This window comes from Rana temporaria, chromosome 7, assembly GCF_905171775.1.
Source record: "Rana temporaria chromosome 7, aRanTem1.1, whole genome shotgun sequence".
NCBI classification, from domain to species: Eukaryota; Metazoa; Chordata; class Amphibia; order Anura; family Ranidae; genus Rana; species Rana temporaria.
The window spans coordinates 68,169,905-68,181,964 of NC_053495.1; positions in this window are offsets into that span (position 1 = coordinate 68,169,905).

Sequence of the window (12,060 nt, forward strand, 5' to 3'; positions counted from 1 at the left end):
CCACGCCTGCTGTGGCAGTCTGCAGGTCGTTGAAGCAGGTAATCACAGCCAAGGAGTTACAACTCATGTCCTGCACGGACTCCTTGATGGAGGCCAGGCTCTCCTCCATCTGGCCCAAAGTCTGGGTGACCTGACCCAGATGGCAGGTCTGACGGGCCTGGTCCCTCTGCAGATTTTCCGGCAGAACCTCTGCCACCCCCCTTGTCTTGCGGGTCGCCTTCCTGCCTCCCTGATGAGGCTTGTGGCCTGGGAGAAGGGGAGCCCCTTGGGGGAGGAGTGGGAGGGGCTACCCCTGATGGAGGCCTGACTGCTGCCAGCCCTAGGGGGAGCCTCCTCCAAATGAAGAAGTACCTCATTCCCCAACATCACCTCCTCCTCCTCAACCTCCTCCTCCACCTCCTCATGAGGTGAGCTGGGGCCACTCCCCTGCACAGAGGACTCCGGGCTTGCCTGGGGGTCTTCCTCAGACTCATGTCTGGGGGAGGCTGCGGATTGGCCAGATGGCCAAGCACCCTCCTGCACATCTGTGGATGACACAAAACATTCACATGTTGGAGGATCCACACACTTGTCACATATTCCCTTCCCCCCCACACATGCTACACACCAGATAGAAAAAAAAAAACACTTACCTGTCCTCAAGACCTCCTCAATGGAGTCAAAGCCAGGCAGCCCCTCCACTTGCTGCCTGTGGAAGCACTGGGCCACCGCACGCTCCTCATCAGTGAGCCTGATAGTGCATGCAGGTCCCCCTCCAGTGCCCCTGGCATGTGCTGAAATCTTTGCCAGCTTCCCACGGACCACACGCCTGAGATCATTGATCTTTTTTTGGATCTCATTGGGGGTCCTGGTCTCACCCCCCAACGCATTGACATCGTTTGCGATGTCTTGCATGATCTGCCTCCTCCTGGCTGGGGTGGTGTTGGCACTCTCAGGCCCATGCAGAAAATGACCAAATTGGGTCATGGCCCTCACAATAATGGCCTTCTCCCGCAGGGAGTAGTTCAACTTCCTCTTCCTCTCTGTCATATTTCAAAAACAATATCCAAAAAACACACGATCCAAAAAACACACCGACACGACACAAACCAACAAACAGCAACAGACAACGGAACAAAAGTACCTTGCTTCAGGGGGGGAAACAAATGGATGTACTTTTGCAATGGAAGGGCGTATGTCTGGGCCTATAAGTACGCCGGGCCTAGTTCCTATCTCACTGATTACGCCGGGCCGAGTTCTGAGCATGCGCAGAGAGGCGCTGACCATAGTCAGCGTCATGCACATGCGCAGTACGGCTGGCCCTTCATTTGCATGGGGTCACGGCTCATTTCAATGGAACACGCCCACGTCCTTCCCACTTTCAATTACGCCGGCTTTTGCCTCGGAATTTACTTTGCGCCGGCGCAAATTTGGGCGCAAATACTATGAGGATACAGTACTTGCCTCTCTAAGTTGAGCCGGCGTAACGGTGTATATATACGCCGATGTACGTGGATCTGCCCCTATGTTTGTTTATATAAGTAGACAGTGCTGCCATCAGGGGGGTACAGGCAGTACACCTGTAAGGGGCCCGGAGGTCCCCAGGGCTCCAGATGGCAACCCCCCCCCTTTTTTTATTTATTTTTTATAAAAAATATATATTTTTTTCAATATATTTTTGTTTTATTTTTTATTAGAGCCAATTTTTTTTATTTTTTTTTTAGAGGTCCGGAGGGCCCCAGGGGCCCGGTGGCCACCTTGGCCCTAGGCGGAAACCCCCCCCTTTTTTTATTTATTTTTTAATATATTTTTATTTTATTTTTTATTAAAGGGACAATATTTTTTATATTATTTTATATATATATATATATATATATATATATATATATATATATATATATATATATATATATAATTAAAGGGCTCAGAGGTCCCCAGGGCCCCATGTGGCAAACCCCCTTTTTTTATTTTTTTATAAATGTTTATTTTTGTTTATATATTTTTTTTATTAAAGGGCCCAGGATGGCAACCCCCCCCCCTTTTTTTATGAATGTTTATTTATTTTTTTATATATATATATTTATTTTATTTATTTTTTATTAAAGGACCCAGGGATTTATTTTTTTTATTTTTTATTAAAGGGCCCAGTGGTCCCCGATGGCAACCCCCTTTTTTTGTAATTTCTTTTTATATATATATATATATATATATATATATATATATATATATATATATATATATGTAGCACTGACCCCCGAAGGAGCTGCTGGTTTAATTTGGGCCTGCACTCTACTAATAAACCCCACTAACTTGGCTCAATCCCCTTGGCACAGCTGTGATGCAATGCAATACAATACAATGTAAGACAATACAAAATACCTGTATTATAACCCCAGGATCCACTGACTGCATTTGGAGTGAGAAAAACAGTACACCACAACAACTGGATACTTAACCAGAGATATATTTTACTGTGAAATATGCAAATAAGTGATTACAGTAATTGTGCTGTCATCCCAACGTAAGACGACAGCACAATTGATTTAAACATAAGCTATTTGAAAACAGTATACATAAACATTTTATACCTGGGAGCTCCCCCTACTTTATTAGCTATGCGTGAGATCTCACTTAAAGTACTTGGTCTTGGATCTTCTTTTCTTTGCTAGCTAAAGTGATTTGTAATCCACAGTTTTGATGAGTCAAATTGAAGTGAAAATGCTCCTGGTGTAACTGCAACAACTATTTTAAAATCGCTTGAAATGTCAAATTAGATAGGCCTCAAGCCTTCTCAGTTTCAGTTCCTCTGCTCCTCTGTGGAACTATAAATCCCAGTGAGGCCTGTATATGAGTCTAACAGTGTGTAAACTTAGCAAACTGTGGGTCGTGACCCGCTCACCCACTGGATCGGAGCTCCGGGTAGTAACTTTTGTTCAGGGTCCTGTGACTGCAACTTGCTTCTCCGTCAGCTCTGTTCAGCTCCGCTGGATGGATCCGGTTCTCTGATGCTCGGATGAGTGTCTCTCGGTCTCTGCAATCCGGCCACTGTCCTCTAGCTCTCCGAGCTCAGCCTTTCGCTCCCCAGCAGCTCGGCATCCACCTCCAGAAGGCTTTTGTTTACACTCCTCTCTCCCCTCGTCTCCAAGGCAACCAAAATCCTCAACCAAAACATCTCTCTGCATTACCAGTATTTGGGTCTCTCCTCGTCTCCAAGGCAACCAAAATACTAAACAAAACATCTCTCTGCATTACCAGTATTTGGTCACTAGATGGCTCCAAATACTTAAACATAGCAATGTCCATAGACGTTGTATTAAAGTATGCAAACACACATCAATATACAAGAATGTCAGCGCTACACACTCCCCCTACTTTATCTCTTTGGTCCTCCAAAGAGGTTCAAATTGCTAACTCTATTCTGCATTTTAGCCTCTATACGGTTATACAATACAGACAGAGGAGCTTCCCACCAATTGTCATATGATGGGGAGCTATCCTGTGCACTCACAGCTGATACTACTGTGTCTGGTACAGATGTGCCAAGGGGTGAGGTGGGGTTGTCCCTTACTGAATCAAAAGTAGAGGGACCAGACAGTTCAAGGTTTCTTTTGCTGACAAACTGAGATGCTTCAGAGCATTCGCCCAATGTATCATAAGTCAGTCTGCGTGGTGGGCGAATGTCTCTCTTTGCTCTTTGCACTTTCAGGGTATCCATTCCTTTTTGACAAATGTCGTCATCCCTCCTCTCAGTGACTAAAAATGGAGAGTAAATAAGAGTACTGGGCTCTTCTGCAAGATGAGTTGCCGGCACAAATTCTGGGGCCTCTGCCCTGAGAGTTCCGTTATTATCCTCCTCTACTTCTGAAGAGATATCAGCATCTGTTTCTGAAGTTTCCGGAGGCCACAGCCAACTCATCTCCACTTCCTCATCTTCATCTGTAGAGGGTGCAGGCTGAGATCTGGTTATTGGCCTACACACATCGGTGGATGTGGATGGGAATTCCTCCTCTGTGCTTATCCTGACTGCCTCAGTGAGAGGTAAAAGGTGATTCCGATGCCAGGTTTTTATTGGCCCAGTGTTTCCTTCTGGCTTGATTTCATACACTGGGAGCCCTGGAAGCTTCCTACACACAACATAAGGCTGTGATCTCCAACGATCAGCCAACTTATGCTTGCCTGGGATGCCTAGATTCCTCAGCAAAACCCGGTCACCTGGTTGAAGATCCTGAACTCTTACTTTCAGGTCAAAGTTTCTCTTGTTCCTGTTGACTCTGGAGTTCGAGGTGGCTTGAGCCTGCTCGTAAGCTATCTTCAGGCTCCTCCGCAGCCTATCCACATACCCTCTATGGGAGGTCTCTGATGTGTGATCCAAGGAGGAACCAAAAGCCAGGTCAACTGGTAATCGGGCTTCACGGCCGAACATCAATCTGTAAGGTGAATACCCAGTGGCGTCACTTTTGGTACTGTTGTAGGCATGAACCAGTGCAGTAATGTGTTTACTCCAATGGGGTTTCTGTTCCGCAGTCAACGTCCCCAACATATTCAGGAGAGTCCTGTTGAACCTTTCCGGTTGAGGGTCCCCTTGTGGGTGATAAGGAGTAGTCCTGGACTTTTGTATGCCTAGTAGATCCAACAGTCTTTTTATTAATTTGCTCTCAAAGTCCCTTCCTTGGTCCGAATGTATCCGTTGAGGTAAGCCATAATGGACGAAGAACTTTTCCACGAGAGTCTTTGCTACTGTGGTTGCTTGCTGGTCTCTAGTAGGAAATGCTTGGGCATAACGGGTAAAGTGATCTGTTACCACCAAGATGTCCCCCTGCCCACTCAGATCGGATTCCAAACAAAGAAAGTCTATGCAGACCAGGTCCATTGGTCCCTGGCTCTCCAAATGGCCCATTGGGGCAGCCCTCTGGGGCAATGTCTTTCGTTGTATACACCTGAGGCAGGAATGACAGTAACTTTCCACTTCTTTCCTCATGTGAGGCCAGTAGAACCTGTCCCTTACTAGTTGGAAAGTCCTCTCGGCTCCCAAATGACCATGATGATCGTGTAAAGCAATCAGTACCCTCTCTCTGTGCTTTTCCGGCAGGAGCAGCTGCCACTTTGCTTCTGGATCATCAGAGGGGCCCCTTCGGTAGACCACCCCTTGTTGCAACTGCAACCGATCCCATTCTTTCAGTATCAGCCGGGCTTCCTTCTTGGGGCTCTCCTGCAGCACATCAGACTGTTGATGTTCCAATGCCTTCAGCACCAGCCCACACAGTGGATCTTCCTCCTGATCTCTCCTGAGATCCTTTCTGGATAGCTTAGGGAGACCCTCTTGTACAACCTGGGAGACGTTGCAATAGCACCTGGGTACTCCCGCTGAGGATACTCCCACTTCTTCAGCTCTGGCCCCACCTCTACCATGTAGACTTGTCCCTTCACAAAGGGCTCTTACCCCCTCTGGAGTAAGTTGAGTCCAGTCTTCTGATGGATTTCGGGGGTCATGAGGCCTTCTTGATAGAGCATCCGCATCTCGATTACCAACCCCTGGTCTGTACTTCAGGCTGAAGGTAAATGCAGAGAGAGCAGCTAGCCACCTGTGACCGGTGGCGTCCAGCTTTGCAGTGGTGAGCAGGTATGTGAGGGGGTTGTTGACCGTCTTTACCACGAATTCAGCCCCATAAAGGTAATCCTTCAACTTGTCTACCACTGCCCACTTCAGAGCCAGAAATTCAAGCTTGTGAGTCGGATAGTTTCTTTCGGCAGGAATCAAACTTCTGCTCACATAGGCGATCGGCTGCAGATGCCCTTCATGCTCTTGATAGAGCACTCCTCCCAGTCCGTCATGGCTGGCATCCACATGCAACTCATATGGTTTGGCAGGGTCTGCATAGGCCAAAACCGGAGCAGTGGTAAGGCTCCACTTCAATTGTCTGAAGGCTTCCTCACATCCTGGAGTCCACTGGTCCTGGATGGACTCTTTCTTCCTTCTGGGCCCTTCTTTTGGTTTCCTTGACTGATCTGGGCTTACACTAACTTCTTCCTGTTTCTTCAGGAGCTCAGTGAGTGGGTGGGCTATTTTAGCGAACCCCTCCACGAACCTTCTGTAGTACGAACAGAAGCCTAAGAATGACCTGAGTTCAGTCACGTTGATGGGCCTTGGCCAAGAAGTGACAGCTTCTAACTTCTTGGGATCGGTTGCCACTCCCTCTTCAGACACAATGTGTCCCAGGTAATTCACTGAGGGCTGGTAGAACTGGCATTTTTCCATAGAGAGCTTCAGACCTTCATCATGAAGTCTCTTCAGGACCTTCTCCAGGCGTTCTTCGTGCTCTTCCAACGTTCTTCCAAATACTATGACATCATCCAGGTAAACTAGTACTTCAAGTAGGTTCATGTCACCCACTGTTTTTTCCATCAACCTCTGGAACGTTGCTGGGGCCCCAGACAGGCCTTGCGGCATTCTGTTGAACTCAAAGAATCCGACTGGGGTGATAAAAGCGGTCTTCTCTTTGTCTTCAGGGCACATGGGGATCTGATAATACCCACTCTTTAAGTCCAGCACACTGAACCACTTTGCTCCCGACAGGCTCTGCAGAGCATCCTCTATCCGAGGTGTGGTGTACTGGTCAGGAATGGTCCTCCGGTTCAGGGTCCTGTAATCGATACATAGGCGTAGGGACCCGTTCTTCTTCCTGACCACCACTATTGGGGAGGCATAAGGACTCCTGGACTCCCGGATAATGCCAGTCCTCTTGAGTTCAGCCAGTTGTTCCCTCAAATCTTCCAGATCTCCCAATGGGATTCGCCTAACCCTTTCACGAAACGGATTGTCTTCCTCCAGTCGAATTCGGTGGGTGGCACTCTTTGCCAAACCCACATCAAATTCACTTTTTGAGAAAGCTGCCCTCCATCTCAGAAGTTGGGCTTTAGCTCTTTCTCTCCATGCAGGAGTAAGAGGCGTATTCTTTGGGCAGAATTCTTCTACAGGGATTTCTGCTGCTGGTCCTTCCGTCGAACCACATGCTGCGACTGGAGTTGCTGGGCTGACCTGTCCTAACAGTAGTCTGGCTGGCACCCTAACTGGCACAGCTGCTGTGTTGCGGACACTGACTGGAACTTTGCCGTGAGTCCTCTTCAATGCCCTGGTGGGCAATACTTCAGGGATAAGTTCTAACCCCTTTTTTTCTTCCTGGCTTGTATTTTCAAGGACAATGAAAGGACCTGGTTTTTCCCAGCTTAACTTGACGGAGGCTCTCAGGCAGACTACTTCACCTGGCTGGACTAACCTCTTTTCCCTATCCAGGAGCCAGATTTTTCCCACTCCCTCTTCAGGAGCCTCTTCCTCCTGTCTAAGGTCTCGGTATGTCTGGGCCAACATTGGATGTATTTTAGTGGGGAGGGTCCCCTTCTGCAGCACAAGCGGTGCAAGTAGCCTCCTCACCAAGTCAGTGTTCGTCCCAATGATGAGGGAATTTTTGTCAGCCCCTGGGGGACGAGGGCACACTATGGCCAAGGTGTCGAAAGTCTCAGTCTCTCCTGCTGTACTTGGGTCGAAGGTGAGTCTGACCGGCAGGTAACCATCATATGGGAAGTTCTGGGTGCCTAATCCCCATATCTCTAGTTCCTCCAATTTCTGTAACGGCAGGTGCTTGAGATGTCTGTCATAGAAATCCCTGTAGAGCAAGGTTACTTGGGCTCCAGTGTCCAGCAGGGCTTTCGTATAAATCTCCTCTACTTGGATGGGAACAATTGGGGAGGGTCCCACTAGCTTGGGGGGAAATCCACTGATTGCAGTACCTTTGACCTGCCTGGTGGCTTGTACCTTCGCCTTTGGTTTTGGGGGTCTCTCTCTTTTCCCTCCTGGCTTGTTGGTGACCTCAGTGGTCAGGGGTATATGAGTCGGTGTGGAGTTCGCTATTGCAACCGGGCGCCCAGTTGACTCCTTCACTGGGGCCCTCTGAAGTTTTTCCCCCAGTTGTTTGGATTTTGTTTCAGTTACTGGGCTTGGGCACACTCGCCTGAGATGTCCTACTCCTCCACATTTGAAGCAGACTCTCTGTGTTTGTTTCATAGGATGATTAATGGTAGGAGTCTCTGGAGCCTTGAGTGGCAGGACTTCTTCTGTCTGGGGTTTCACCAGATGAATCATCAACATGGTCATCATCTCCAGTATTTCTTTCTGGGTTTGGAACAGCTTCTCCAGTTCAGTCTGACCTACGGGTAGGTGGTGAATAGGTGAAAGCCATGATCCCTGTTCAACGCTTGTTGCCAATACATTAAGTTCCTGAGTGTCTGAGGGGACACCTATCTGCTGTATTTTAGCACTTGTGGTGCTAGGAGTTTGAAGTTTCCCCTGTTTTTGGTCCCTCTCAATCTCCATTTTATCCGCTTCATTCACTTTCTCAATGAGGACCTCATCCGGAGTTGAGGGATCTTCCAAATACTGCTTCAGTTGTAGCTTGATATAGTCACTCCTCAATCCCGTAGTCACAGATCTCCTAAATTTCCTCTTAACTAGCTCGGCTCCAAAATGCTCTCCATTTCCTTCTTCCTTTGATGTGAACAGCAGGCGGTCCTTGAGCTCAATGGCCCGAAATAGGAAGTTCTGAGGAGTCTCTCTATTATCCTGTGTCATATTTATCAGTCGATGAAACAGCTCAGTGGCATCTTCCTCCTCATAATAGCTTTTCAGTATCCTCTTTAGCTGGTTCAAGGTCAATCCACTCTTCCTTTCCAACATGCCCCTAACACTTGAACCTGGGCTGATGGCATGGATTACAGCCTCTCTAATTTCCGATTCCAGATATCCTTTCTGTAGCCCCAACTCTATTTGGTGTAGGAGGCTGGTGTAGGACAGTTTGTCCTTCTGCCCTCTTTCTCCTATCTGGCCGTCAATGTGGAAATCCTTCCGGATGGTTACTTCCTGCAAGCGGCCCTGGGTGCGTTTCTTCAGTACCTTCCCAGTGTTGGGCGTTATATGGCCATCTTTCTGGTCCTCCAAAACGACACGTAACCCATTAATGCGTTCAGCTATCATACTGGAGGTCTCCTGAAACCTCTCCTGTATGTTACAGTACTGTCGCTTCAGATCAGCCAGCTGTCGTTCTGCCAGTGATTTAACCACTTAAGGACCCCCCACTGTATATATACGTCCTCTTTTTAAACATGGATATCTCAGTAACGGCAGCAGCTGCTGCCACAACTGAGATATCCATGTTTTCAGCTGGCGGCCGTGTAAACGATAACGGCGGTCTCCGCCGCGAGATCGCCGTTATCGGTGGCGGGAGAGGGCCCCCCCCCCTCCCGCTGCTTTTCCGCGCCCTCCGCCGCTTACCGGAGCCGTCGGTAGCGGCGGAGGAGATCCGATGCTGCCGCCTGGAGAGTGAGGACTTGAGTGAGGGCAAGATGGCCCCCACCCGTCCTCATAGCTCTGCTGGGCGGAAGTGACGTCAAAACGTCAGTCCCGCCCAGCCTCTTAAAGAGACAATTTTTTTTCTGTCATTTTTTTAAATGACAAATTTTCCTTTTTTTTTTTTTTTTTTGCATTTAAGCCTAAATATGAGATCTGAGGTCTTTTTGACCCCAGATCTCATATTTAAGAGGACCTGTCATGCTTTTTTCTATTACAAGGGATGTTTACATTCCTTGTAATAGGAATAAAAGTGATCATTTTTTTTTTTTTTTATATTTTAGTGTAAAAAATAATAAAATCAATAAAATTAAATAAGAAAACAAAAAAAAAATTTTTTTAAAGCGCCCCGTCCTGACGAGCTCGCGCGCAGAAGCGAACGCATACGCGAGTAGCGCCCGCATATGAAAACGGTGTTCAAATCACACAAGTGAGGTATCGCCGCGATCGTTAGAGCGAGAGCAATACTTATAGCCCTAGAGCTACTCTGTAGCTCAAAAAATGCAACTTATAGAATTTTTTAAACGTCGCCTATCTAGATTTTTAAGGGTAAAAGTTTGACGCCATGCCACGAGCGGGCGCAATTTTAAAGCGTGACATGTTGGGTATCATTTTACTCGGCGTAACATTATCTTTCACAATATATAAAAAAATTGGGCCAAATTTATTGTTGTCTTATTTTTTAATTCAAAAAAGTGAATTTTTTCCAAAAAAAGTGCGCTTGTAAGACTGCTGCGCAAATACGGTGTGACAAAAAGTATTGCAATGACCGCCATTTTATTCTCTAGGGTGTTAGAAAAAAAATATATATAATGTTTGGGGGTTTTAAGTAATTTTCTAGCAGAAAAAAATGTTTTAGTCTTGCAAACACCAAATCTGAAAAACACCTGAGGTCTTTAAGTGGTTAACAGCAGCCTCTGCTTTCCTGTCTAAAGGTTCTAACTGCTTTTGACTGGGAGAGCGCCCTTCATGTTTGCTGGGGTGTGTCAGGTGGAACTCTGTCTTTTCGGACAATTTTATACTGGCACCGTGGAAGTTTTCAGGGACATCCCGTTCCCACTCTATCAGTGCATAAGTGCAGTCGGTCCCAGGATCGGGTTTCACTGCGACCACGTAAGCCTTTCTGTCCGGGGACAATGCTTGTACCACCTCTTTAATTTGTTTCTTTCCCCAGTCGCTCCCTGGAAGTTCAATGACCACGCTCGCTTCTGAGCGTGTCCCTTCTGCTTCGCACCATTGGACTACTTTGATGGGGTCCATGATAGCGTGAAGGGGCGGGCTTGCTTGTAGAGTGACAGGAATCCCGGACGAGCCCCCACGTGTAGCACTGACCCCCGAAGGAGCTGCTGGTTTAATTTGGGCCTGCACTCTACTAATAAACCCCACTAACTTGGCTCAATCCCCTTGGCACAGCTGTGATGCAATGCAATACAATACAATGTAAGACAATACAAAATACCTGTATTATAACCCCAGGATCCACTGACTGCATTTGGAGTGAGAAAAACAGTACACCACAACAACTGGATACTTAACCAGAGATATATTTTACTGTGAAATATGCAAATAAGTGATTACAGTAATTGTGCTGTCATCCCAACGTAAGACGACAGCACAATTGATTTAAACATAAGCTATTTGAAAACAGTATACATAAACATTTTATACCTGGGAGCTCCCCCTACTTTATTAGCTATGCGTGAGATCTCACTTAAAGTACTTGGTCTTGGATCTTCTTTTCTTTGCTAGCTAAAGTGATTTGTAATCCACAGTTTTGATGAGTCAAATTGAAGTGAAAATGCTCCTGGTGTAACTGCAACAACTATTTTAAAATCGCTTGAAATGTCAAATTAGATAGGCCTCAAGCCTTCTCAGTTTCAGTTCCTCTGCTCCTCTGTGGAACTATAAATCCCAGTGAGGCCTGTATATGAGTCTAACAGTGTGTAAACTTAGCAAACTGTGGGTCGTGACCCGCTCACCCACTGGATCGGAGCTCCGGGTAGTAACTTTTGTTCAGGGTCCTGTGACTGCAACTTGCTTCTCCGTCAGCTCTGTTCAGCTCCGCTGGATGGATCCGGTTCTCTGATGCTCGGATGAGTGTCTCTCGGTCTCTGCAATCCGGCCACTGTCCTCTAGCTCTCCGAGCTCAGCCTTTCGCTCCCCAGCAGCTCGGCATCCACCTCCAGAAGGCTTTTGTTTACACTCCTCTCTCCCCTCGTCTCCAAGGCAACCAAAATCCTCAACCAAAACATCTCTCTGCATTACCAGTATTTGGGTCTCTCCTCGTCTCCAAGGCAACCAAAATACTAAACAAAACATCTCTCTGCATTACCAGTATTTGGTCACTAGATGGCTCCAAATACTTAAACATAGCAATGTCCATAGACGTTGTATTAAAGTATGCAAACACACATCAATATACAAGAATGTCAGCGCTACACATATATATATATATATATATATATATATATATATATATATATATATATATATATATATATATATATATACCTACATTTATATATATATGTATATATATATATATATATATATATATATATATATAAATAAATAAATATATATTATTATTAAAGGGCCCAGAGGTCCACAGGGCCCTTTTTTAAAAAGTGGTTGCCCTTTTTAAAAAAAAATATATATATATATTTTTTCATATATATTTTTTA